The sequence below is a fragment of the Loxodonta africana genome, chromosome 3 (assembly GCF_030014295.1).
Source record: "Loxodonta africana isolate mLoxAfr1 chromosome 3, mLoxAfr1.hap2, whole genome shotgun sequence".
NCBI classification, from domain to species: Eukaryota; Metazoa; Chordata; class Mammalia; order Proboscidea; family Elephantidae; genus Loxodonta; species Loxodonta africana.
In genome coordinates, this window is record NC_087344.1 from 196585262 (window position 1) to 196613018 (window position 27757).

General features: G+C 49.0%; 6 non-coding genes across 6 annotated transcripts; 2 read left to right on the top strand and 4 right to left on the bottom strand.

Annotated features, from left to right (window-relative positions):
- Positions 1-5013: 5013 nt before the first annotated feature.
- Positions 5014-5086, bottom strand: TRNAV-CAC (transfer RNA valine (anticodon CAC)). Its single transcript has one exon. It is a non-coding gene; the product is annotated as a tRNA-Val (tRNA).
- Positions 5087-7448: 2362 nt separating this feature from the next.
- Positions 7449-7520, bottom strand: TRNAE-UUC (transfer RNA glutamic acid (anticodon UUC)). Its single transcript has one exon. It is a non-coding gene; the product is annotated as a tRNA-Glu (tRNA).
- A 13591-nt stretch (positions 7521-21111) lies between these two features.
- TRNAE-CUC (transfer RNA glutamic acid (anticodon CUC)) lies at positions 21112-21183 on the top strand. Its single transcript has one exon. It is a non-coding gene; the product is annotated as a tRNA-Glu (tRNA).
- A 3251-nt stretch (positions 21184-24434) lies between these two features.
- TRNAG-GCC (transfer RNA glycine (anticodon GCC)) lies at positions 24435-24505 on the bottom strand. Its single transcript has one exon. It is a non-coding gene; the product is annotated as a tRNA-Gly (tRNA).
- Positions 24506-26284: 1779 nt separating this feature from the next.
- Positions 26285-26367, bottom strand: TRNAL-CAG (transfer RNA leucine (anticodon CAG)). The gene has a single exon. It is a non-coding gene; the product is annotated as a tRNA-Leu (tRNA).
- Positions 26368-26947: 580 nt separating this feature from the next.
- On the top strand, positions 26948-27019 carry TRNAD-GUC (transfer RNA aspartic acid (anticodon GUC)). The gene has a single exon. It is a non-coding gene; the product is annotated as a tRNA-Asp (tRNA).
- The last annotated feature ends 738 nt before the right edge of the window (positions 27020-27757 follow it).

Genomic DNA, 27757 nt, shown 5'->3' on the forward strand with positions numbered 1-27757 from the left:
AAAGTATTGTAAAGTATTAAAAAATTTTAAACCCTGAAAGAGTAAACTGAAGACCTTTATTCTTAGATCCAATTTCATCCCCAGCTGGTTATGGCCTTGGACAAGGTATCAAGCTTCTCAGTATTTAAATGAACAATGTATTTTATAAGTGTCAACATAAAGTTGGTTCCCATGAGGCAGAGGTTAAAGATGTGCTGAATGTCCAACTTTCCAAACTGCTGTATCACTCCATCGTCTCTAACATCAACTACTCCCCGCCCCCCCAGGTATTCTTCCTCCCATCTTTGGGTTCAGTAATTCACTGCAATGTCTCACGGAACTCACCAACCATACTTACAAGTTAAGTGGTTTATTAGGGAAATAACAGGGTACAACTCGGGATCAGGATCAAGTTGGAAATAACAGGAACAACTCAGGATGCAGTTACCTGATCAGGACAGCTTCTTCTCATCTGCTGCTGCCGGGTGCTGCTGGGGGCCTTCTGGGGCAAGTGTTAGAGTTCTTAGCTCCGTGGGTTGGCAGGCCCCACCACAGCCATATCACACCAGTCTTCTGGTTCCTACTGTCTTGTGCTGCTATCCTTTTTGCTACAACTGCACCACCTTCTCTTGCTGTCTTCCCTATTACAGTTCCTCTCTTTCCCTCCCCCATGTCTGCCTTTAAGCCTAGCAGGATGGCAAAACTGACCAATTCCCTCATTAGGGTTCCATATACCCTATTTGCATGGCCCCACCCCCACAAGGATGCCATGCACCTCACTTATATTATTAGCAAGCTACCCAATCCTCTAGTGGGCCACAAGTACCTCATTTGCATAGTCCCAAAATAATGAACAAACCTGCCTTGGAAGACATACACCCAGAATTTGCATTAGATTAGAACGAAGGATGGCAAGACTTCATCTCACATACTTTGGACATGTTATCAGGAGGGACCAGTCCCCGGAGAAGGACATTATGCTTGGTAGAGTAGAGGGTCATCAAAAGAGAGGAAGATCTTTGACTCAGTCATCTGGTGCTTCTATAACAGAAATAACACAAATGAATGGTTTTAACAAAGAGGAATTTATTCTCTTACAGTCTAGTAAACTAGAAGTCCAAATTCAGGGTGTCTGTGTCAGTTCTAGAGGAAGTTCCTTGTCATCAATCTTCCCCTGTACTAGGAGCTTCTCAATGCAGGGTCTCCAGGTCCAAAGGATGCACTATGCTCCTGGTACTACTTTCTTGGTGGTATGAGGTCCCTATGTCTCTGTGCTCCCTTCTGTGTTTTATATCTCAAAAGAGATTGGCTTAAGATTGAGTCCTGCCTCATTAACATAATTGCCACTAATCCCATCTCATTAACATCATAGAGATGGTATTTACAACACGTAAGGAAAATCACATCAGATGACAAAATGGTGGACAATCACACAGTACTAGGAATCATGGCCTAGCCAAGATGACAGATATTTTGGGAGGACACAGTTCAATCCATGACAACTCTTAATGAGATGGATTGACACAGTGTCTGCAACAACGAGCTCAAGCATAACAATGATTGTGCGAATAGCACAGGACCATGCAGTGTTTCCTTCTGTTGTACATAGGGTCGCTATGAGTCAGCTCCAACTTGACAGCACATAACAATGACAACCACCCAGTCATTTGGGGGGAGCTACAAAGACTATGGCTAGAAGGGCCATATTAAGTAATTCACTGCACTGAACAGGGATTGGGAGACAACTTGGTGTGTACCTTGGGAGAAAGAAAATGGAGTGAGTGTCTACTATGGAATTATACACAGCAGTTAGAAACAAAGGACTAGATGTGCAACACAGCAACATGGGTAGACCATAAAGTCACAATGCTCAGTAGAAAATTATGAGCAAAATTAAGAAATAACTACACATAAAGCACATACATATTTTACAAGGATATGTACAAATTCAAGATACATATCAAGATACATTAGGGAGGGTGTGGGAGTAAGAAATGGAAATAAAAGAAAATAGTAAGTTAATACAAAAACAAGTAAAACATGAGAGAAGCCTTGCACCCACTCATCTGATAGAAGGCGATGAACTGACATTAACAGTATACCTGAGGTCCCCCCAAAAATTATTTAGTATTGTGAGTGTAATTTTTTTTCTTAAAAAATTTTTAAAATGAAAAAAGCTTTACCATATGTATTTATATGAGTCTCTAGAACAGGCTTCACAATGTGTGTTTACTTTTTTCCAGGAAATACTAAAAAAAAAAAAAAAAAACTATATTAAGACACAGAGCCCTGTTAGGGCAGTGGTTAAGAACTTGGCTGCTAATCAAAAGGTCAGCAGTTGGAATCCACCCGCTGCTCCTTGGAAACCCTATGGGGCAATTCTACTCTGTCCTATGGGGTTGCTATAAGTTGGAATCGACTTAACGGCATGAGTTTTTGGGTTTTGGTTATTAAGGCATAATTGACATATGATAAACTGAACATATTTAAAATGTACAAGGTGTTAAGTTTTAGCACATGTATACACCTGTGGAACCATTGTGACCCCAATACCACCCAGCATGTTTTCTCCTTTTTCAAAACGGGCAACTGAGAGTTTAACATAACTAAGGCCGAGATAAACCTGTGAGTTGTTCTTCCTCTGCCGGCCTCCTTCTCATTACCTCTATTAATGACTTGGTTTTGACCAAATGTTAATGACTTTGTTCTTTGCTTTAAACTGATGCAAATATCCTTTTGTTCTGTCCTGACTACCTGTGGCATCCAACCCCCACAGGAAAGTTGGAGCCCAGGTATCAGATATGTATGACTTTAGCCTAATAAAGAAATGTCTGGAGGGGGACTACAAAGACACTTGTAACCCTTGTAAGATTCTTTATAAACTCTAATGTAAAACTGCTCTTTGGGACTCCGTAGAGACAGCCTGTGTTGCTGCTGGGTCCCCGGTGATGTATGCATCTCCTTAATAAACTTTCTCACTCTTTCTGACTTGGAGTATGTTTCATTGGCTGGACTGCTCCAGGGCACAGACCCTAATCGGGTAACACCATCACCACAATCCAGGGCCAATTTACCCATTAGGCACAGTAGGTGTGGTGCCCATGATACCTTTAGGGGGTCCACAAAAATGTTTTAATTTCTTTTAAATTCAAAATCCTTTAAGTTCAAAATAATAAAAAAAAGATTTTTTAGATTGAAGAAAACATTTTAATGTGTAATATTAATACATTAATCTTTATACCAATGCAGCTATAAAATATTTCATATTAACATATTTTAAAATATTTTTAACATTAAAAATACTTTTCTATGAAGGAAAGGGCTCACAAAGGTAAAAGTGTCTAGAGTCAATGAAAACCATAATGCAGCCCTGCTACAATTACCATAATGAACACACCCATCGCCACCCCAAAATATCCTTGTGTCGCTTCCTAATCCCTCCCTATTGCCTGCACACCTGCTTCCCCATCCTTAAACCCACTGCCAACAAACCCATTCTGACTCATAGGGACCCTATAGGACAGAGTAGAACTGCCCTGAAGGGCACTAATCTGCTTTCTGTCACTATAGATTGGTTTTTCATTTTCTAGAATTTTATATAAATGAAATCATACAGCAGGTGCTTTTTTTTTTTTTTTTTTTTTTTGGTCAACATTCAGCTGCCTTTTTTTTTTTTGGATGAATAGTATCCACTGTGTGAATATACCACAATTTATCTTTCACCTGTTGGTGGACATTTGGGTTATTTCCAGTTTTTGGTTATTGCAACTAAAGCTGCTATGAACATTCATGTTTAGGTCTTTGAACATATCCTTTATTCGATCTTTGGCAAAATTCTAGGAGTTGAATGGCTGAGTTATATTGTCATAGTTCAACTTTTTAAATTTCCAAATTGTTTTCCAAAGTGGATGTACCATTTTACATTCCCACCAGCAGTGTATGGGCATTCCGGTTCCTCCACATTTTAGGCAACTTGGTATGATCAGTCATTTTAATTTTAACTATTCTAGTCTGTAGTGGTATCTCATTATAGTTTCAATTTGAATTTCTCTAGTGGTATCTCATTGTAGTTTTAATTTGAATGATTAATGAAGCTGAACATCTCTTCATGTGATTACTTGCCATCTGTATATTTTCCTTAGTGAAGTGTCTGTTCAAATTGCCCATTTTTTTGTTCAGTTGTAAGTATAATTTTTTAATTAAAAGAAAATATACATTGTTTCCACTTGATTTAGAACCCTCTGGGGAGAGACTGAGAGGAGGGAGGGAGAAAGAATTACCCATTTTCGCGACTGAGAACTGGATGGATAAGAACTGCTTAAATCGAGAAAAGAAATACATTAAAGGCAGGTTTGGTAGGGGTGATAGAGCAGGGTGACTTGTGACCTGGCTCCTCAACAACATTCCCTTAGTTCCTCTGGACTACCGGGTCAATGAGACCCGCCATCAGTTTAAAGAGAGACAATCATTTGGCACAGTTGGGCCTAATACCAAAAAACCCCAAAAACCCGTTGCCGTGGAGTCGATTCCGAGGCCTAATACAGGTTTGCAAATTGCCTCGAAGAGACCGGCAGACAGGACCCGTCGCAGTCCCAGCCCAAGAGGCCGGAGCCTGAGCAGGATCTGAAAAAGGGACCGGCCTTTCACGACCTGGCCCTGAACAAGAACTTGATCCCAACCAACGGCTTCATTCACTGAGCGGCCATTTCCCGCTCCCAACCTGCGAAGAGCGCCTTTCCGGTGTTAGAAGACACAACACAGAAACCGAAGGGGCCGAACTGGCCTCAAAAGTCTCACTTTTTCCGAGGGACCGAGTCACGAACAGCCGCCGCCGCCAGGGGTGCCCTAGCCCGCCGCTGCTCCGGGCTCGCAGGTGGGGGCCGCTTGACCCGCTCGGCTCTGTGCTTGTGTCCTTGCAATCTGCCTCGGACCGGGATTTGGGGGGGAGCGGGGCGGGCTCTCACCATGATCCCGGTGGGTTCTTCTACGGGGTTCGAAAAGAACCCGGGGAGGGCAGGAAAGAAAAGGTCCAACTGTTTCCGCCCGGTTTCGAACCGGGGACCTTTCGCGTGTGAGGCGAACGTGATAACCACTACACTACGGAAACTAGCTAGCAGCTGACGTCTTGCAAGCTGCTCTTGAAATGTAACAGCTCATCACAGTGCCCGCTCGCGAGAAACGTGTCTAGGCCGACCAAGCACAGCTGGGCTTCGTGGGTGTGCCAGGGACTAAGCGAACAAGCCCTGTCAGTCTGCGACTGCTAGCAGGAAATCATGCCTACAGCGCACGGTGAACTCGATAGTGCCTACTCAGGAAACTTTGGGGGCCCCAGTCACGGTCGTGGCTAGTTAAAACACCCTAAATTCGTGGGGCAGCGTTGCAGGCTTCCGGAAATGCTCATGGTGGAGCGTTCCCGATCCTGTACTCTCCTAAGGAAGTTTTGGCGGGAAGCACGGTCAGCCCAGGGGTCAGGTCACCCACTGGCACTTAGGGCCTGCCGTGGCCAAGCGAGCAGTAACTACAGGTAGGAAGAGAGTGACAGACTTGACCAAGGTAAGGGAAACGAGGATGCTCAAAACAATAAAAAGGCACCTTACATTGCCCAGTATTAAATTTAGAAAGCACTTTCACACTCTTTATCACATTTAATTAAATTTTACTATGAGGGAATTATTAACACTGTTTTAAAGATAGGAGATAGATGGCAACGGTTTTTGTTGTTGTTGTTAAGGTGGAACAGCCAATTAACGACAAGGAAGAGTCTGCCACCTTGAAGTTCTCACACCATTTCTGGTCTTCTGGGGACTACACCTTATTGTCTCAGGGAGCAAACGGAGAAGAAAGAGAGAGAAGTAAGGACTGTAGAGGCTGGAGTGAGAGAGCATGACTGGAGGGGTTCAAATATCTCTGTGAGTAGTACCCAGGCCCCCCCCCCAAATACCTTGTGGAAAATGACAGCAAGGTCAAATGACCTCATACTCTGAAAGGTGTTGAAGGTGAAATCGTCTGGTGAGGAAGGGTGTGGCCACAGTTTGGGGAGGTCCTAGAGCCTCAGTTTAGGAAAGGCATTAGTGACTTAAGAAAAGGGTAAGAGACAGCAATAGTGTCTTAGTTACTTAGCGCTGCTTTAACAGAAATACCACAAAAGGGTGGCTTTAACAAATAGAATTTTATATTCTCACAGTTTAGGAGCTGGAAGGTCGAATTCAGAGTGCCGGCTCTAGGGGAAGGCTTTCTTTGTCTGTTGGCTCTGGAGAAGATCCTTGTCTCTTCTGAGCTTCTGCTCCTGGGCAATCTTTATGTGCCTTGGCATCTCATCAGTAAACCTTGGAGAAACTGTCCAAGCCAGTGAGGCACACAGATTTTTGGAAGAACGAAAGAAATAGGAGAAACCCCTGTGGTCAGAGGGAGTCAGTGACAAAAATGTTGCAAGAAAGATATTCCCATTCCCTGGTTTGACTTGTGACAATCTTTTCTCCAGCTTTCCAGCCATTAAAGCCTCCTGCCATCCTCTGACCCAGGCCAACAGTCACCGCACCCAACACTTCAAAAGCATTTCTTCCGTCCTTCCTGAAATTTTCTAACACATGCCGGAATCAATTCTAAGATATTTTTCTAGGGGTGCTACCTGCAAACTCTCAACGCCTATCTCTGGCGGTCTTGGGGCTAGGAGCCGTCACCACCGGAACCTGGGTTCGATTCTCTGTCAGGGAAGTCAAGTCGTTTTTTTCGTTTTTTTTTTTTTTTTTTTTTCTTTTGCGGCCTTAAAACTCCCCCCAAGTGATTCGCAAGTCAGTTTTGAGAACCTGGAGACAAGGTTAATGTGGAGCCAAGGACAGTCGTAATATAACTTAGCATTGTAAAAAGATCCTTTTGATCTATTTATTATAGCTCCTGACTTATAGGTAAAGTTAACTAATGTTTTATCACATAGAAATGTGTTCTCGTTTTTTTAAAACACGAAACGGATTAAGTTGGTATTCCATGCCTAAAATACGTCAAGAAGCATAGACGGATTTCCTAATCGGGGCACCAGGGGATGCATGGCTGAGCCACCAGCGGAAAGGCAGTTTATCTGATAAAAATTACCTGGGTTGGAATTTAACTGCTTTTAGGATTTCAATGAACTGGGAAAAAATTACATCCATTACTAAAACTATGTCTTTATTAATCAAATGTTTCTCAATTTAGAAGTCATTGGAAATACCTCCCATGTAAAAATTAAATATACTGTACTGAAAAAAACATAAACCAGTGATTCTCAATGAGGTGAGGGTTTTATTCTGTATTTAGAGCTTTAATCCTTCACAGCCTCCCTGTTCCCTGGATGCTGATCTGCCTCAGGGCGGGATGTTAGGGATGCTTCGTGGGGTGTGCGCTTAGCGAGCTTGGACTAAACAGGTGGCAGGAGCAGCACCAGCTACTGCAATTGAACCTCAGTAAGAAATAAAAATAAAAATAGGACTGCTTTCCCTGACCGGGAATCGAACCCGGGCCGCGGCGGTGAAAGCGCCGAATCCTAGCCACTAGACCACCAGGGACAGGCGTACAAGAAACGCTGAGAGATTCCAGGTATCACCGTCGAGAAAAGTATCTTAGAACTGATTCAAGCACGGGTTAGGAACTTTCAGGAAACGCTGAAGAAATGTTTTTGAAGTGTTAGGTGCAGTGACGGTGGGAGGATTTAGTGGCAGGAAAGTTGGAGAAAAGGTTTTCACAAGTCAAGCCAGGGAAGAGGAAAAATCTTTCCAACAACCTTTTTGTCACTGACTCCCTCTGACCAAAGGGGCTTCTCATGTTTCTTTTGTTCTTGTTCCAAAATCCTGTGAGCCTCTCTCTCCTTCTGTAGTTGCCCCATAGTTGATTGAGGAAAACATGTCTCTCTCTTGTCTCCCTCCGTTCCCAAACGGTATATTTCTGACTTCTAAATGTGCCCCTTCCCAGTGTAGGGGGAGAGACGTGCAGGGTCAAGGGAACACGTCCAGCTGGTGCTGTACTCTTCCAGCCATGTTCTCTTACTTGGCAACTAGGAATGAATAACTTGTACAAATGCCTGGAGTCTGATTAGGCCTCTTCCCCCATCAGTACTACTGAAGATGGATTAGGCCTCTGATGAGTGAACCCAAGGATCAACAAGTGGCCAAAGGTCAGCTGTTTGCAGAGGTGAGGACAGTGCTTAGATGTGGCAGATGAAGTGCCTACACACCTGCACAAGACCCCCTTCAGTGAGGAAGGAGCCAGAGTTGAGAATAGTGAACCCTTCTTGTACCACTAGGCTCGGGCATGGAACTGTGAGGAGTCCCATAATTCTAAATGCAAACCTGGCCTCTCAAGTCCTTAAGAAGGTATTTTTGTCAAGATAGGAAGAAAGATCTTATTTTATTTTACTGTTTATTAACTTAATTTGTTAAGTTTAAAATATTTAAACATGGTGTGAAGTTCTCCTTTTGAACTCTTGCCCACAGCTGTAAATATTAGGGGCACATGTACTTTTCTGACCACCAGGCCCATTCATGAATCCAGTTGTCATCTCCTCATGGCCACTTGGCTCTAAGGTCACTCTCTCTCAAACTGAGCCCATCTTCTTTCACTTCCCAGGATCCCACCCCTAGTGAATCAACACACTTGGAAGAACAAGCACAGAAACCTTCCCTACCACCATATCCATAAAGCATCAAGTCCTTTCTTTTTTAACCTCTGTGGCTTCCCCTCTGGTGGGGACACTGCCAGGTTTCTTGAGGGAGTAGTCTCACCTCAACAGCTCAAGCAATCACTATGTAGTTTGAAGGTAGTGGATTACCAGGTATGCGTTTACCCCTTAAAATTGTATTCAATAGTATGTTTTCAATTGTGATGCAGTGAATTACTTAATATGGTCCTTCTAGCCATAGTCTTTGTAACTCCCACCAAATGACTGGGTGCAACTTGAGGTACTTATGGCCCACCAAAGGGACTGGATGGCTAATAATGGAAACAGGGTACATGGCACCCTTATGGGGGTGAGACCATGCAAATAAGTTATATGGAACCTTGATAAGGGAATTGGTCAGTTTTGTCATCCCACTAGGCTTAAAATGAGCCATCCCAGAGGTAGACAGAAGGGACCTCACTACCACCAAGAAGAAGACACAGGAGTGGAACACGTCCTTTGAACCCAGAGTCCCTTTGCTGAAGAACCTCCTCGACCCAGGAGACAGAGAGAAAGAAGCAGTGGCAGCCATGGCAGTAGAACCAGGAGATTGGCTGGAGGCGACACGGTGGGCTTCCTGGCTCCACAGAAGGAGAAAGCTGAGCCCCTTTAGGCCAAGGCTTACTGGAGGAGTGGGTTGCCTCTGGACACTTCTTAGTGGAGCTAAAGAGGCCAGGCCAAAGGGCTGAGAGGCCAAGGGGCCAAGGGCCAGAGAAAGGTATGCCTGCAGGCACGCCTGAGAAGAGTCTGTCCTGATTGAAGAACTGTATCTTGAGTTGTTTCTGAATTGCAACCTGCTACTTCCCTAATTCGACTCTACAGCACTGGGTTTGGTTTTTGGCTTTTTTGGCACTCCCCTAATAAACTCCATAATCATGAGTATTGTCTGTGAGTTTTGTGTGGCCATTACAACGAATTATCAAACCCAGCAGAGAAGTAGAGAGTGCCATGGGAGGGATGGCTGGTGTCAGAATTGGTAAAAAGGTAGGGGAGAGGAGGCATGTCTGACCTCTGCCTCAGAGGAATCAGCCTTGAGCAGTTGATCTCAATTCTCCTTCACCCTTGTGAAGTTGGAGGAGGTGAGACGTTGGCCCTATGCCACCATTTTTTCAGTCCACTTTAAAGATAAATCTCTCTATTGTGTATCACTTCATTTTGTCCTTGTGAAAACCCTAGGAGACAGACAGGGATTATTGTTGTACTCAGGGGTGGATTAAGCAAGGTAAACACGGGCTTACTTGTGCTTATTTACTAATCTATAGTGACAAATTTCACATGGGGTGCAGATGCAGGTTTCACCACATCTGTTGGGTAACGCATCCCTGGCAGTACTGGAGAAAACACGGATGGGGAAAAGCACTATGAAGCAGAGCTGGGCATGAGGCCCATGTCTTGAGTTCTCAGTTCAGTGCCCTTCCCTGAGCACTCAGCAAGCTGCTTCTCTGGCCAGTATTCTTGCATACAGAAAGTGCCAAAGGAGTTTCGATCAGATAAGATAAAGTACTAACCCCTCCAAATCTGCAGTCTGTAAGAATCAATGTTTAAAAACAACAAAAGTAGAGTAGTTATCTTCAGGAAACACTCAACCCCAGAAAGTCTCTAAATATACCACAGGCGACACCATCCTTCCTGTCCTCGGCCCTCTACCCCTCACCCACCCCACCCCCTGCATATGAAAATTTTCAAGTGCTAGAAGTAGTTTTCATAAGAAAGCCATAAAGTAATTTCCAATGCTATGTGACAGTGCAGGTCACCATATGGTATGATTGGGTTAAGCAGCACAGCATAAAGGTCACAGCAGTTATAAGTCAGACTATGGAATCTTGGACAAGATACTTAACCTCTATAAGTCTCAATTTCCTTGTCTGTAAGGTGGAGGTGATGAGAACTATACCAGATAATGTGATAATACCTTATATACAATGCCTGGTACATAATACATTTCAATAAAAGTAGCTTTTATTTTTACGAGTGTTACCAGGGGTTTTTAACCTTTGGATTTTTCTGGATGTGTTGATTCTGTTCAAATGTATTTATTATTTAAGAGATTTCCTGGTAAAAATCTCATCAAGAAGACTTCAGAGTTGTTTGCACCAGCAGGAGCCAAAGATACAGGGACCACCTGTAACCAGCAATGCAGCCTGCTGGAGAAGATGGGGGCAGAGCCCAGTAATTTTCCAAACCCAAAGGGCAGAAAAAAAAAAACAAAATAGATTATCTGTTCTTCACAAGACTAAGATTTCTCCCATTACAATATTAAATGCTTTGGATTTTTTGTTTTTTTCCCTTTGTTTTCCTTTACAGGGAGCAGCTGATTTGCTTACACATTTCTATATTTCAAAAATGGAACACGAGTTGTCTATTATTGGCAAACATCCTTAGAGGACATTTTGACATTATTTATTAAATATTTATTTAAAATTTTATATTTGTCAAACCCAAGATGGAGAAGGGGAGAGTGTTGACATGTCATGCAGCTGGCAATTATGTCACAAAACAATATGTGCAGTAATTGTTTAATGAGAAACTAATTTGCTCTGTAAACTTTCACCTGTTGTTCGTGTTAGGTGCCTTTGAGTTGGTTCCAATGCATAGCAACCCTATGTACAAGACAACGAAACACTGCCCAGTCCTCTGCTATCCTCACAATCATTGTTATTAAGCTTGAGGGCATTGTTGCAGCCACTGTTATCAATCCATCTTGTTGAGGGTCTTCCTCTTTCTTGATGACTGTCTACTTTACCAAGCATGATGTCTCTCTCCAGGGACTCATCCCTCCTGATAACATGTACAGAACATGTGGGACAAAGTCTCACCATCCTTGCTTCTAAGAAGCATTCTGGCTATACTCCTTCCAAGACAGATCTGTTTGTTCTTCTGGCAGTCCATGGTATATTCAATATTCTTTGTCAACACCATAATTCAAATGCATCAATTCTTCGGTCTTTCTTATTTATTGTGGCTCTCTTCCAGTCCATTGGCTAGGTAGCTGTCTTCCAAGTTTCTCGGCATAGGCAAGGGAGCACATCCAACACTGCGTCAGTTTGTTGAAACATCTCAATTAGTATCCCACTGGTTCCTGGGGCTTTGTTTTTCAACAATGCCTTCAGTGCAGCTCAGACTTCTTTCAGTACCATCGGTTCTTGGTCATATGCTACCTTGTGAAATAGCTGAATGTTGACTCTCTGTATTCCTTCCATTTTCTTTAGATGCCTCCTGCACTGTTTGATATTTTCCCCATAGAATCCTTCAGTACTGCAACTTGAGGTCTGAATTTTTTTTGGTTCCTTGAGCTTGAGAAATGCTGAGTGTGTTCTTCCCTTTTGGTTTTCTAACTTCAGGTCTTTGCACATTTCATTATAATACTTTACTTTGTCTTCTCAAGCCACCCTTTGAAATCTTATCTTTTAGCTCTTTTACTTCATCATTTCTTCCTTTCTCTTTAGCTGCTCTATGTTCAACTTTCACCTAAAGCACAATTTAAAAAAAGTTATATTTGTAAGCCTCATCACCTAATAATTCCATTTCTAAAAATGTGTCCAATAGGCACACCTAGGTGTGAAAGCAATATCAACAAGAATATTTGTTGCAGTATTGTAGTTACATGCGGGGGGGGGAACTCATGGTAAGAAAAAATATATAGAATACTGAGAAATTAAAGCCCCTGGTTCCAGTTATTACTAAGCCTCAGACCTCTTCCTGATTTTGAGTCCTGCTAGATATTCTAGGATCCTTGTAATAACTTCCTTGCTTTTTGTGTTTTGTTTTGTTTTCCTAAGCCAGTTTGATTTATGTCACTGTCAGTCTCAGATAATTCTAACTAAAAGAAAAGTTGATTCTCAGGAAAGAGTGAAGAGGTAAAGTGCATGATCTGTGGAGAGACTGAGGAGATACGGACATTCAGATATGGTATTACAAGGGGCCCATTGAACTTAGTGAAAAGTGATGGATAGGAGAGGAAGGGTGGTAGTGATGGGTAAGAAAGGAAGAATGCAGTGGGGGAACAGCAGAGTGGGTGGGGCCACATGCCTAAGAGGGCAGTTCACAGGATGTGCTCTTATTCTAGCTGATGGCAGAGGATGACAATGCAAAAGGCATGGCTGGAGTGACTGTGCTTGGAACCACAGGTTTGCACAGGCTGAGGGAGCAATTGGTTCCTAGTTATCAGAAATCTGACAAGATTAGCAGATTGCAGGTTTTCATCAGCCTAGAAATGACGCATTCTCAAAAATTCTTCTTTGGTCTCTGACAAGAGCCCTTATCAAGAGGTTGAGGAGCCAGCTCCCCCAATCCTCCTACCTCAGCGGAGTCACAGAAATTTATAGTAGATTTTCTAGAAGCCATAGGTTCCCTGGAGCGCAATTGGTGAAACGGCCTTTTCCCCTCTCTCACCTTCTTATTGTGCAGAGTTGCTCTTTCCTTCCTCTGTGGACCATTCTATAACAGTGAATCACGCTTCTGAAGATGAGGCAGGGAAAACATAACTTTATCTTGAAAACCCATTAAAAATTTAAATGGCACATCCAAAGCCAATAGATGAATGTTTTGCCTCTTCTAGAGAGAATTAGGAAAGGGTACAAGTCGATGTGGATATACAGGTAGGAGTCAGTGAATTTGACCTAGCAAAGTACAATGACTCCACCCATTGCTGGGAGAATTTGAGTTTTCTCTCTTGCTATTGGGAAAGGAAATCAAAGGAAATGGTTTTTTTAAAAATTGGTTTTACAGGCTTCTGAGACAAGGTGTGTAGAGGAACAATACTTAAGCCAAGAATGTGTAGAAAGTAAAAGATTTTGCTATTCAACCTCTATGAGAATTTGTGTTATTTGTGTGCTTGTATTTAAGTGTGTGGTGGGCAGAGGGAGGGAGTCCATTTCTTCCAGAAGATCCAGGGCCTTCACATACATAGAGGTCTTGGTGGCTTGCTCTGTTATCTCGGATTAGATTACAGAGGACTATGTCTATTCTGGAGCCCTTGTGGTGCAGTAGTTAAGAGCCATGACTGCTAACCATAAAAGTTAGCAGTTGGAAACCACCAGGGGCTCCTTGGAAACCCTATGGGGCAGTTCTAATCCATCCTATAGAGTCTATCCCAGGCTCAGACTTTTAAAAATGCCTTCTGTAAGATTTCCTGTCCATCTATCCCAATACATTTGTCAGAATGGTTCAAACCCACCCAGCAGCTCCATGTAAGAAAGACCTGGCAATCTGCTACCCTAAAGATTACATCCTAGAAAACTCGATGGGGCAGTTCTACTCTGTTTCATGGGGTCGTTATGAGTTGAAATTGACTCGATTGGTACCTAACAACAACTACAACATAGGAATTCTATTCAGCACTCAGATCTCAAGAGTAGCATTTCTGTGGTGTTCAAAAGGATTTTAAGCTCTAGTTTGAGGATTAAAATAACCTCTGAACGGTGTGGGGTTTACTTTAACTTTACCCAAAGAATTTGGTCTTTGTTTTTGGTTTCTAAGAGATTTCTAAACCCTCGGAATTTCCTGAGTAATCAAGGTGCTTTTGTTATCTATAGATCTCCAGACCAGGTCTGACAGTTTATGCTAATAGGTGACTCAGGTGGGGGTTGACCAGGCCAGGAAGATCACTTCCTGATATCATGCCTGTGGTAATAAGGCCCTAGTAAAGGCTATGGACGCCGAAGTTCCATGGGCTTCCTAGGTGGTGAAGGACATAAATGCACATGAGAGGGTAGCATATCCCTTTTTGGGACATGGAAGGTCCATGTTGGGAACCCTCCCAGACCTTACTATACACCTCTTTATTTATATCTTTTTTGCTATAATAAAGTTGTAATTATAATGCTTTCCTTGAGTACTGTGAATCATTCAAGGGAATTTCAAACCCAGGGCAGTAGTGGGAACCAGTAAGCCAGAAGTGAGGTGGGCTGGGGACTCCAGAGTTTATGGCTGGCATGCTGAGAGGTATAGGAAACCCCCAAATTTGTAGCCAGCAGGTCAGAAGAGAGGGGGGCCCAGAGGACTGCCAAACTTGTGGCTAGCATCTGAAGCATTGGGCAGACTTGGTGGTCTGGAGGACTGTGTCCTTTAACTTGTGAGGTCTGACTTAGCTCCGGGTAGTTAGGGTCAGAGGAAGAAGTGCTGTGTCTGCAGCTGGTGACACAGCAGAAGTGGCACAGAAGTAGGATTTGATTTTCCATGTAGTTGATGTCAGAGAATGGGAATTTGACACTTTCTCACACAGATGGTGTGGTTCACAAAGATAAAGATACAAAATCATCCCTCATTTTTGGAAGGAGTTTATAAATACTCCCCAGGAAGAATCACCTGGGGATCTTGTTAAAATGTAGATTCTGATCCAGTATATCTGGAGTGGAAATGCAAATTTTCAGCAGGGGGTCAAACTAGAGCGAACTGGTTGGAAGCTCTGATGCTCCCTGAGGTAGAGAGCTGAAAATGTGCCTAAGCCTGGGATACTGACTGTTTATCAATGAGAAAGAACATCTTTTTCTTTATAAACTGAGCATGATGATTTTTCCTGCAATTCTTCCTTTGTCTGACTCATTAGAATGTTGCAAAGTGCAAAAAAAAAAAAAAAGCCTCAGAGTGTGTCCTCAGGCATACTTACTAGTACTGTCTGGGAAACAGCCTCAGAGCACCCAAACAGCAGATTTTCATTCATTAAGCAAATATTTATTAGGTGCCTCCTATGTGCTAGACTCTTCTAGACACCTGAGCTACATCAGTGGATAAAACACAAAATCTCTGAACTTGGGGAGCTTCCGTTCTAGTGGGGACAGACAGAAAATAAACATATCAAGTAAATACAGTACATAGTACTTACACTGTATTATAGTATTTGTACAATAGTATTTACAGTATATATATACAAGATGCTAAGTGCCACGGGGGAAAAAGCAGGGAAAGGGAACTAGAAGTGGGAGCTCAGTTGCAATGTTAAACAGGGTAGTCAAACTGAGAAGGTGTCATTTGACAAAGATTGGAAAGAGGAAGGGAACTGAGCTAGTGGATATCTAGGCAAAGAGCATTCCAAGCAGACAACTCATGGTCCTCGTCTGGGCATTGGTTTCCTCATTTATGAATGATGGCACTGGACCTCAGCATCCTATTACTATGGTTCTATAAATGACTCTTCTGCCCTTAAATTCTGGTGTCAGCAACTTGAACCACCTGTCACCACGTATCACACTTCCTTTCTTTGTTTCTTTTTTACTCCTGAAAAGCAGAGATCTGCCACACAATTTATCATAAATTCAAACTTTGAAACAAGATGCAGCTCTTTTGTACCCTTGCATCCAGGGTGAATGGAAAAATTCTGGAGGTTATTTAGGTTAGGGCGTGTCTTAGTCATCTAGTGCTGCCATAACAGAAGTACCATAAGTGGATGGCTTTAACAATGACAAATTTATTTTCTCAGAGTCTAGTAGGTTACAAGTCCAAAATCAGGGTGTCAGCTCCAGGGGAAGGCTTTCTTTCTCTGTCGGCTCTGGAGGAAGGAAGGTCTTTGTCTTCAATCTTCCCCTAGTTGAGAAGCTTCTCAGGCACAGGGACCCGGGTCCACAGGATGCGCTCTGCTCCCAGGGCCACTTTCTTGGTGGTATGAGGTCCCTCAGCTCTCTGCATGCCTCCCTTTCCATTTGTCTCTTGAGAAATAAAAGGTGGTGCAGACTACACCCCAGGGAAACTCCCTTTACCTTGGATCAGGGAGGTGACCTGAGTGAGGATGGTGTTACAATCCCACCCTAACCCTCTCAACATAAAATTACAATCACAAAATGGAGGACAACCATACAATACTGGGAATCATGGCCTAACCAAGTTGATACACACATTTCTGGAGGGACATAATTCAATCCATGACAGGGAGCTATAAAAAAAAATTTTTTTTTTTTGAGCTATAGAGCATATAAATTTGAACCAGTAGAAGCAAAACTGCAGCAGTAACAATTCTATTCTAAGTGATAAGTGCAGCTCTTATGATAGATTGTGGTAACACTAAATCAACATTTGAAGTTATTCTAATGAAATAAAAAAAAAAAAGCTGGGATAAAGAGAGTTTAAAAGGATTTAGAAAGACCAGTTTTTTTGTATGTCCACATACCTTTGTGTCCATACCACCGTCTATAAAGAAACTAGGAGAAGGTCCAAAGCATTCAGGATGCAAACTCTCAGAAGTCTGAGAGTTGTAGGATCTCTGACGCTATGGGAGAGAGATGAGCTCATGGTACTCTGACCATATGGGGAAGAAGAGCAGTGCCTCAACGAGGCTCAAAGAAATTTCACACACTTGCCATAACATTAGATTTCTCAGATGTCTTCAACCCCATGCAGAGTACAGAGCAGCTCTTTCTAACAGAACTATCATGGGAGCCGTGTATATGATTTTAAATTTTCTAGTAACTACATTAAAAAAAGGAAAAGGGAACAGGGGAAATTAATTTTAATAATATATTTTATTTAGCCTTATTTAAACCAATACGTTAAAAATAGTATTTGAACATGTAATCAGTTTAAAAATTTGTATACTGATTTTATATCCTTTTTTTCATACTAAGCCTTCAAAATCCAGTCTGCGTTTTATACTTATGACCCATCTCAATTTGGACTAGACACATTTCAAGAACTAAATAACCCCATGTGGCTGGTGGCTACTGCCATTTTGGATAGCAAATGTCTAAAGGGAAATCAACAGTGAAAACTTCTACTCCCCCAAAGAAGGCCAAGATAAGGCCCTTGCACTGGGACTAAGACCCTAGATCACCCAGGAATTTTAACTCCACTCTCCTTATCGGAGGTCGAGAAGTATCACGTATTTGGAGTAATGTGTGACCTCCCCAGTCAACCTCATCAACTGGGGTCAAAACACTTGGAACTAATTAATTTGGAGCTTACAAAATACCCTTTCACTAGCAAAGATTAACAGGGAGCCCCAGATAGCCACTCTCCTGTACGCACAAACTCTCATCGCTTCACTAGCATCATCTGCCCTGAGTCCATTAGGACAAAGGTCATTATCCTGTATCCATGTTTACGTTGGTTAACACAGGAAGCACAAATCAAATCCCCATAAGGCCCTACATACCACGATATGACTGCAACTACCTGAGAGATCCCAAGCGAGAGCTGCCCAACTGAGCCCATTCAACCCACAGAAACATAAGAGATAACAAGAAATTGTTGTTTTAAAGAAGTTTTCTGAATAAACCGAATGCTTCGAAGGCAAACATAGCAGGGGCGAGGGTTTGGGGACCATGGTTTCAGGGGACATCTAGGTCAATTGGCATAATAAAATCTATTAAGAAAACATTCTGCTTCCCACTCTGGAGAGTGGCATCTGGGATCTTAAACGCTAGCAAGCAGCCATCTAAGATACATCAATTGGTCTCAACCCACCTGGAGAAAAGGAGAATGAAGAGCACCAAAGACACAAGGTAATTATGGGCCCGAGAGACAGAAAGGGCCACATAAATCAGAGACTACATCAGCCTGAGACCAGAAGAACTGAGAAGCTGAACTATATGAAGAACAGGGCATCAGGATTGGTGGAAGACTCATTAACAACCTGCGTCATGCAGATGACACAACCTTGCTTGCTGAAAGTGAAGAGGACTTGAAGCACTTACTGATGAAGATCAAAGACCACAGCCTTCAGTATGGATTGGGCCTCAACATAAAGAAAACAAAAATCCTCACAACTGGACCAATAAGCAACATCATGATAAATGGAGAAAAGATTGAAGTTGTCAAGGATTTCATTTTACTTGGATCCACAATGAACACCCGTGGAAGCAGCAGTCAAGAAATCAAAAGATGCATTGCATTGGGTAAATCTGCTCCAAAGGACCTCTTTAAAGTGTTGAAGAGCAAAGATGTCACCTTGAAGACTAAGGTGCGCCTGACCCAAGCCATGGTATTTTCAATCGCATCATATGCATGTGAAAGCTGGACAGTGAATAAGGAAGACCAAAGAAGAAGAATTGATTCCTTTGAATTGTGGTGTTGGCGAAGAATACTGAATATACCATGGACTGCCAAAAGAACGAACAAATCCGTCCTCAAAGGAGTACAACCAGAATGCTCCTTAGAAGCAGGGATGGCAAGGCTGTGTCTTACATACTTTGGACATGTTGTCACGAGGGATCAGTGAAAAAGGAAGATCCTTAACAAGATGGGTTAACACAGTGGCTGCAATGATGGGCTCAAGCTTAACAACGGTTGTGGGCATGGTGAAGGACCGGGCAGTGTTTTGTTCTGTAGTACATAGGGTCGCTATAAATTGGAACCCACACATGGGCACCTAACAAGAAACAACAATCACTAGTTTCAATTTTTAAATTCTTTTTAAAAGGTAGCATTCATGTAACATAATAGAGATCAGGAAGCCTCTCTACAACTAAAGAGGCCAAACACCTGTCTCTACTTGGGAGAGAGATAGGCAGGGGACTTCTCACTTCCGTAATGAGGACAGTAAAGGCCAGCTTTGCTCAAAAACACTTGGACGTTGCCGTCCAGTCCAACTCATAGGCAACTCATAGTGGGTCTGTAGGGCAGAGTATAGCTGCCCCTTCCACTTTCCAAGAAGGGCCTGGTGGATTCCTACTGCTAGACTTTTGCTGAGCAGTGTAGATTCGAACTGCCAGACTTCTGGTGAGCAGCCGTAGCTCTTAACCACTATGCGACCAGGGTTTCCTATAAACCAAAAAAGAACGAACCCATTGCCGTCGAGTCGATTCCGGCTCATAGCGAGCCTAAAGGACAGAGTAGAACTGCCCTATAGCGTTTCCAAGGGGAGCTTAGGTGGATTGGAACTGCCAACTTTTTGGTTAGCAGCCATAGGTTTTAACTACTGCACCACCGAGCATTCCAAGGGTTTTCTATACGCCCAGATATAAAACAGACAAGCCGCAGCACTTGAGCACTGCCCAGACATTCCCGACGCCAAAAAAAAAAAAAAAAATTGAGCTTGGGTTCCGAAAAGGGACCGACTGGGACTCGAGTGGGTGTTGCTTGTTTCCTTCCAATAAGGGATTGTTCAGAGAGTCTGAGGCCAACAGAACAACCTGCTGGAGCCTGAGAGCAAGGGCAGAGGGAGGGGAGTGGGGGCGGAAACATTTCATTCCTCAACCAAAAGGTAAGAATGTGCCTGTGGCCACCACTGGCTACGAGGGATGGCAGGGCTTACACCGGGGAGGAAAGGGGGTGCGCTCCTGTAGAGGAATTTGCCAGCTCAGCCCACTGGCTGGTATGAAACTCTTGCTGCTTACGTCCAAGATCCGTTGAGACCAATACTCTAGACGTGCGACCTCCAACTGGCTATGGGTTGGAAGAGGAACTCTGCTTGAGGGAATATGCTACTTAATAAAACACAGACTCAGACAGTGGCTCCGGCTAGAAAATCAATACCTGTTGATGCAATGAGTGGCTAAAACAAAAAACCAGAAAACTGGGCAGGGAGTTCTGGGATGAGTTACCCCTAAATGAGAAAGTAGGGGCTTCCGTTCCTATCTGAGCCACCCATTCGAGCCGCAACCTCTTGGATAACCCGTTTACCCAACACGTTCCTCCTCCTCCTTCCCTCCCCAACACCTCATGCAAAGGATGGGCCGACCAGGCAGCAGATGGAGCTTCGGGACCCAGGGAGCGCGGAGGGCAGGGCAGGCGGGGCGCGGGCGACTGGGCCGAGAGCAGACGCCGGGTGGGTGGCGGCAGAGGCCGAAAAGAAAGCGTGCCTCCGCGTAATGGATTCAAATCCTGGTTTCCCGCGTGACAGGTGAAGATACTCGCCCCTATAGTAACGAGGTGGGCGGTGGCCACCCCGGGGCCAGAACGCGCTCCCGCCACTGCCGCTGCAGACGACGCTGACAACTATTCACGAACTTGCCTGCTCAGCCCAGTCGCGGAGCAAAAGTATTCCCGGACCGGCTGGGACGGTAACACTTGGAGAGCTGCTGGGTTCCTCGGTTGCCAGGAGACCGCTGGTGGGGCCGTGCTGCTGCAAAAAAGCCGCGGACCGCTGGGAAGAACAACGCAGAAGGACTGCGCCTCCCTGCGGCAGCAACATTCCTAGGGCTCTCAGAAACATCTTGGCTCAGTCTGCGCAGTGCTGCGTTGATGGTATACCGATAAGCATAGCTGTTTTCTAAGCAGTTAATCCGGGTTCGATTCCCGGCCAAAGCAGGAAGCTAACATTTTGCCAAAGGCCCGGCACAGGGCCGTCTTGCCAGGTATGGCTGACGGAGTCGGCACTTGGCTCGGTGTGTATGTGTGGGAGAAGGAAGGAGGCGCCCAGCGTTTTGGGGGTGCTGCGAGCAAGAGAAAAGGGCGCGGAGTGCCAGGGGAGGCCGGGCCGGGCGACTGGAGGCCGGAGCAAGGTCCACGGCTGGGGCCGAGGGGTGCGGAGGCGCTGAGTGCAGGTGGCGCAGGCAGGACGGGTGTCCCGACGCTCCCTGGTGGTCTAGTGGTTAGGATTCGGCGCTCTCACCGCCGCGGCCCGGGTTCGATTCCCGGTCAGGGAAGCCGTTCTTCTTCCTCTCTGCCCACAAACAACTTGCCGCGCACCTCCCTCCACACCTGCCTTTTAGCCAACGCTTGCAGGCCCAGCACACCGCCTGGCCCGCTGCCGCCACCAATGCCATCCGATCCTTTTCGACCCGCTCGCCCACCACAGGCCTACTTGCTCGTCCGCCCTGGCGCTGGCGCTGGCGCTGGCGCTGGCGCTGGCGCTGGCGCTGGCGCTGGCGCTGGCGCTGGCGCAGGCGCTCGCGTTCTCTGGCATCTGTCAGCCCCAAAGCCCACAGGCCAGGACAGCCTCTGGCCGGCGGTGGCCAGGAGCGGAGCCCGCGTCCTCGCTGCTGCCAGCGCGCGCCCTGGCGCGTGCTTGCATTTGGCTCAGCTACCAGGCCAGACCTGGGCTGGGGGAGCCAAGCTTGTGAAGGCCCAGACCCTGAGCAGGGCGACGGCGGCCGGGAGACAGAAGAACGTGAAAGGGGAATCTGGGAATGCCCGGCCAGCTGGGGGGGTCCGGGTGGGGTCGGAGGGGGGGGGATGAGAGTAAGGGGGAGAGAGGAATGTGAGACCGGGGGCCGTCGGGGAAATGGACATGCCCAACGGCTGAGGGGCGGTGGCAGCAGGTAGCCTTCCCCGACTCTCTAACACGACGGTATTAGCAAGGCGCCAACAGATCTCAGCGTGGACACAAATTGACCGAGAACACCCCTACTCCCGCCCCCCGGATTGTACGACCCATGCATTTTATCCCACTCCTGCCTTATCGCATATCTATCCCGGTGTCCATCCCCCCTTCCACCCCGAGCGTCCCTCTTGTTAACTCATCGATGATGCCGCGCCTGGTAGATGGCAGACGGCAGTCATCCGCGTCTTGCAAGGCCTGCGGACAGAGAGGGTCTAATATTTGCTTCAAGACTCTTTTTCTTAGAAATCAAGTTTGCACGCAAGGAAACGCACAAGCCTCACGCCAGACAGTCGTTCCTTGGGTATCTTCGTGGTTCTCTTCCCACTCACCTCCCCTTCCCGCTCTCTCTGTCTTTAATTGTGGTGAAAGTATACGTAAGACAGAATATATCATTTTCACCATTTCTGAGTGCAGAATTCAGTGGCTTTAAGGACGTTCGCCGTCTTTTCTAATCTCCACGAATATCCATTTCCACTTTTTTTTTTTTTTTTAGTCATTCCCAAACCAACCCTGTTCCCACATAATGAGGGCCTCCTGTTTCCCCTTCCCGGCTACCCCGGGAAACGTCTATTCTCCTTTGTTGGTCTGGGAAGTTACCTGTTATACAGACGCGACGAAAGTAAAATCATACAACGTTTGTTGTTTTGGGTCTGGTTTACTTGACTCGGCGAATGTCTTCAAGGTTCATGCCTGTTGTGGCATGAGCATAACTTCATCCCTTGGGGTGGCCGTTCACGGGATTTGAAGAAAGAGATGGCTTTTGAAAAGGGCGATGGGGTGGATTCTGACTCCCGGCGACCCCATGTGTCTGAGAGTAGAACTGCACTCCGCGGGCTTTTCAGCGGCTTGGAATGTCAGGGCAGTAGAAGGCCAGGCATGGAAAGGCATAGCCTTGTGAGCAGGAACCCGTGTGATCATAGAGAAGCTTACTGTCACCCCAGGCACTTCCTTCCTGCCCCTGTTTTGTGAGTGGTGGATAGATGACCGCAGTGGAGGAAGCTGGCTGGTTGTTCGGGTGGCACGACACAAAGGACAGGGAAAGGTGAGGGAAACCCAAAAGAGGGGACAGACGTGTCCTGAGTGCTGGCAGGTGGGAGAAGGAGTCCAGATGTCAGAGTGTCCAAGCCGCCCTAGGGCAGGAGGGGGCGCAGCGAGTGCGGCCGCCTAGTGAGGTGCCGGTGCTGCAGAGGCTTGGGGGCTTCGGAGCATTATGCCAGGCCAGTGTGGAGATGAGGGTGGGGACATGGGAGGGGCGGGGGCGACCCTGGGGATGCCGGGGGTGGCCAGCCCGGTGGATGTGCGTCATCAGGGCAAGGCAAGGCGTTCGTGTGATAGAGGTCTGTGGTGGCGGGTCAGGCGGAGGCTGGAAGGACCACTAGATGGCTAGCTGGGGGGCGGGGGTGGGGGGGAGTGTTGGGAGGGTGGGCTTAGGTCCCACCCAGATCCAAGGGCACGTCATGAGACTGGACCCGGCCAGACAAGGTTGCCCGCGGTGCTGTGCCTGAAGTCAGTCAACCTAAAGAGTGGGAGGTTGATTGGGGGCAAGGGTGCTGTCGAGAGAGAGCCAGCGTGAGACAGGGACCGGGAGACAGAGAGGGAGACAGAGATAGAGACAGAGACGGACGGGCAGAAGAGGGAGCGAGAAACAGACAGACACACAGAGAGACACGCAGAGAGAGATTAGAAGAGAAGGGAAGAGAGAAAAACGTCTGGAAAAGGCCGTGAGGTCTTAGGGCGCGCGACTGGCCCAGAGGCTTAAACGTCCCTTTGTCAGGACACGGGAGTGCGTTAGGTGCGCGTTTGGGGCACCGTGGGGTGCGGTGGGGTGGGACGGGGGACTCAGTGGAGATTGAAAGAGGCCCGAGCAACAGATGCCTCCAGTGACCTTTGGCCAAAAGTTTGGATCGTGGTAAGGGGGAGGCGGGCAAGGAAGGGGCGTGTTTACCACTGTGTTGTGGAGGAGTGGGCTAAAGTGACTGTACTGACATGACTTTCATTTTCTCGTGCGCGATGATGACCAGGACACGGTAGGGGAGCGTAATGCGTTGCTTTTCCGAGTATGGATCCGGCCGTGCGACTTCCTTGGTAATGGTCCAGCAAGGATGGTGTCATTTTGGGAGCGTGGCCAGGAAGGGTGGTGAGATGGGAAGAGGCATGGAGTCCCCGCAGCCAAAGCCCGCGTGTTGCACGGTGGTCCTCCGTGAAGTGAAACGTGTGGCTAAGGTTTCGTCAGGGTGATGAAGAGAAAAGGGTGGCTGCCCGGGAGAAGTGTTGGGGCAGAGCCCACTGGCGGTCGGCGCCGGAGCGCGGTGTGCTTTCGGCCCCAGGGTGTGGGAGAGGCGCAGGGCGCTGGCACACTGGTGGGCTGGCTGCAGGTGGGAGCGGAGCCCCAGGGCTCTGGGAGAGTTGCCCCGAGTGTAGTAGGAGAGCCAGAGCGGAGCAGAGCAGAGCAGAGCAGAGCAGAGCAGAGCAGAGCAGAGCAGAGCAGAGCAGAGCAGAGCAGAGCAAGCAGAGCAAGCACTGAGCAGGCGGCGGTGTGAATTGGGGCAGAGCGACCAAAAGGGGACAGGGGACTGCATGGGCCGGGAATCGAACCCGGGCCTCCCGCGTGGCAGGCGAGAATTCTACCACTGAACCACCCATGCGCTGCCGGCGTCCGGGCGGCTGGCTCCAGCCTGTGCCCCTGCCCTGTCTTCGCTGGCCCGCCGCTGGGCTCAGGACGCTGCTCACTACCTGGCCGGAGCGTCTGTCTCTCTGCTCCCCTAGAGCTAGGCAGGCGGCGGCGGCCAGCCTGGGGCCGGCGGCCTGGTGCGGGTGGGCGGGACGGGCGGGCAAGGGAAGGGGTCTGGGCGACCGACGTGGAAGAGAGGCAGGTGCCAGGCGTGTCGAGGGTCCTGGACGGAGGCGGAGGGAGAGAGGTAGTCCCTGCCCATCCCGTGGCTGGGAGGAAGCCTAGAGCCCGAAGGAGCCTGGTCGGCCAGCGCCAATCCCAGCCAGGCCAGGTGGCCTGTGGCGCGCAGAGGTGCTCACAGCTGTCCCGGCGGCGACCCCCGGCATGCACCCCCAGGACCCCCTTGGGCGGCCAGTTTTCTGGCCCGTGCTTGGGGGTGTGGGCACAGGAGGTCCGGGAGCAAGGGAGCGGGACGCCTGCATCCTCCTGTGGCGGCTGCCTGCCAGCGGCGGGACGTCGGACAAAGTGGCCACAGCGGTCTGAGCCTGCCTTCCGCCCTCCGTCCTCCGGCCAGCCGCACTCCTTAGGATGCTGTGCTGGAGGGGGTGGGTTGTGGAGCGGGAGCCGGCCCACCCATCGAAAGAGCTCTTCGGCAGCAGAGAGGTCGTTGGCGCGGTGGGTCTGCTCCAAGGCAGCGGCTACCCGCGTGGAACTGGGATGTGGCGCGCCCGAGGTGGACCGGGCCCTGTGCCCGGCTCTGGCTTCTCCTCGCCAGCCGGTGGTGGGGCTGAAAATGCAGCCGCATGGCCGGTGTGGGGAGGAAAGGTCCCAAACTCAACAAGCGCAGAGACCACGGGCTGAAGAGAGGGCGCAGCGGGTGTTAGTGGGAAGGGGATTCGGGGCGGGAGAGAGGAATGGGCAGGAGGCTGGTGTGGAAAGGGCGGGATGATGGCCAAGGTCTTGGGTGGTGTGGTGCTGCTTGCAGCAGCGCAGGGCAAAAGCGAGTTGCTGCTGTTCAGCGGGCAGAAAGTGGAGGACCACCGGGGAGGGCTTTCCACACGGGCCAGATGGAGCCCACAGACACACGCAGGCAAACGGGGCTAAAGACCAGGGGCGGATTAACCAGGAAGGCCGGTGAGCAGCGGCTTGCGTTGAGCCAGGGTCGCGCGCACGGGCGGGCTCCACTGTATTGGCTCCCTACTCTGTGGTGAGCGGTTTCAAGTGGGCTTCACCACATCCTTGCTGCGGTGGGAGAGCGGTGAGATCGTGAGCTGCAGATTGGTGGGAAGCCTAACAATTGGACCCGTGCCTACCTTGCTTGTTGGGTAATCGGGGCCTGACAAAGACAGAGAGAGAGGGAGAGGGAGAGGGAGAGGTGAAAGACAGAGGGAAGAGGGAAAGGGCGAGGGCAGAGAGAGGACAGGGGTAAGAGAGAGGAGGTAGCTGCGATGGGAAGTCGAGAAACCGCGCGGATGCGGGGGCAGGCAGGTAGGAGGGGTGCGTTTCATGGTGGGCAGTTGGGCTGGGGCTGGCCGGAAAGGCAGTTACCAGAGGGGTTCAAGGCGCTGGAGCATCCTAGCTGTCAGGGATGTGCCTGACAAGTTAGGGTGTCGGAGCGGGGTGGGGCCACGGGCTGGAGGCTGGAGAGGCAGAAGGATTGCACGGCCCGAGCGTGGACAGTCGCCCAGTAAAGGGCAGAGACGCGTGTGGTGAAGGCTGGGGACAGTAGGTGGCTGTTGCCAAAAGGTTGTCTTGTCAGGAGTGGGATTCGAACCCACGCCTCCAGGGGAGACTGCGACCTGAACGCAGCGCCTTAGACCGCTCGGCCATCCTGACGGCGGCTGTGGGCGCGTCGCCGCTGGCCCGGCTGCGACGCCGCGCCAACGCCGGTGCCCTGGGCCGGTCGGCGCGCCTCCTGGACGGCCTTGCGGCTGCGCGACCGACGGACGGACGGACGGACGGACGGACGGACGGACGGCGCGCGCGAAGGCTCGGAGCCGAGCGCCACCAAGGCCGGCCGACCCGGCGAGGTGCCCGGCCAACTCCCCCACGCACCGTCCCCCGGGCCCCGCCAGCCGCTGCCCCGGCCTCCGTCCTCACGTCAGCTCTCGCGCCCACCAATGCCTCCTCCTCCTCGCAGACGTTTTCTGCCCGCTCGATCCCCTTTCTTTCTCCCGGCGCTTTCGCCGCCGTGGAGGGAAGCGGCCGCCGCGCACGCGGAGCTTCGGTATCCCCCGGGCCCGGCCCGGGTGCCAGGCTGCGTGGACGGCGAGGATGGAGGTGGGCGGGGCGCGCTCTGTCGCCGAGCATGCAGCGAGCAGGGGGCAGGAAGAGGCGTCGGCGTCGGAGTCGGAGTCGGCGTGGTGTGCAGCGGCGGCGGCGGGAGAGCGTTCTGCACCCCGGACGGCCACCGCCGTCCTCGTTAGTATAGTGGTGAGTATCCCCGCCTGTCACGCGGGAGACCGGGGTTCGATTCCCCGACGGGGAGGCAGACGCCCTTTTTGGCCTCTGCCGCCACGCACCCGGCGCCCGCTCTCAGACCCAGTGGCCGGCGCAATGCCCTGCCCTGCCCTGCCCCGCCCTGCCCTGCCCTCCGCGCTCCACCTGGGCCCTTGGCGTCATCCTCTGCGGGGCACAGCCCACCCTCCGCCCACCTTCCCTTCCAATCCTCCTGGCCAAGGCGCCTGGTCGCCCGCCAGCCACAGCAGCCTTCTCGGGTCCCGGCAGCGCTTGAGGAGCGGCCCGTCCCCAGCGGATGGGTGTCTTCCGCCCCCCGGCTCAGGGTCGCCGACCGCCGCCCAGCGACTCCGGCTCCCAGGTGCCAGGTGGAGAGCGGCCTGTCGGAGATGTGCACCGTCTCGGTGCCGGCTGTGGCCTAGCCGAGCGTCGCCGAGCGGCCGCGACGTGGCGGAGAATGGAAGGGGCTTGGCGAGCCGGGGGTGTGGAGCAGGCGTGCCCCGGGGGCAGGCCGCAGCCGGGAGCTCAGGGCCGGGGGTGGGGGGCCGCGCGCCCTGGAGCGCCCCGCTGCGGGCGGGAGGCCGGAGGAAGCGAGCGGGAGAGCGCCCCCCAGCGGCGGGGCTGAGGAGGGCGGGGCGGGGGCGTGTGGAGAGCGGCGGGGCTCGGCTGGCGCCGGGCGGCGGCTGGTGGTGCTGTGAGGGCCCGGAGCCGCGGACGGGTGAGCCAGGCGTCGAGAAGGGTCTGCGCCCGGCGGCGGGCGGCGGCGGCG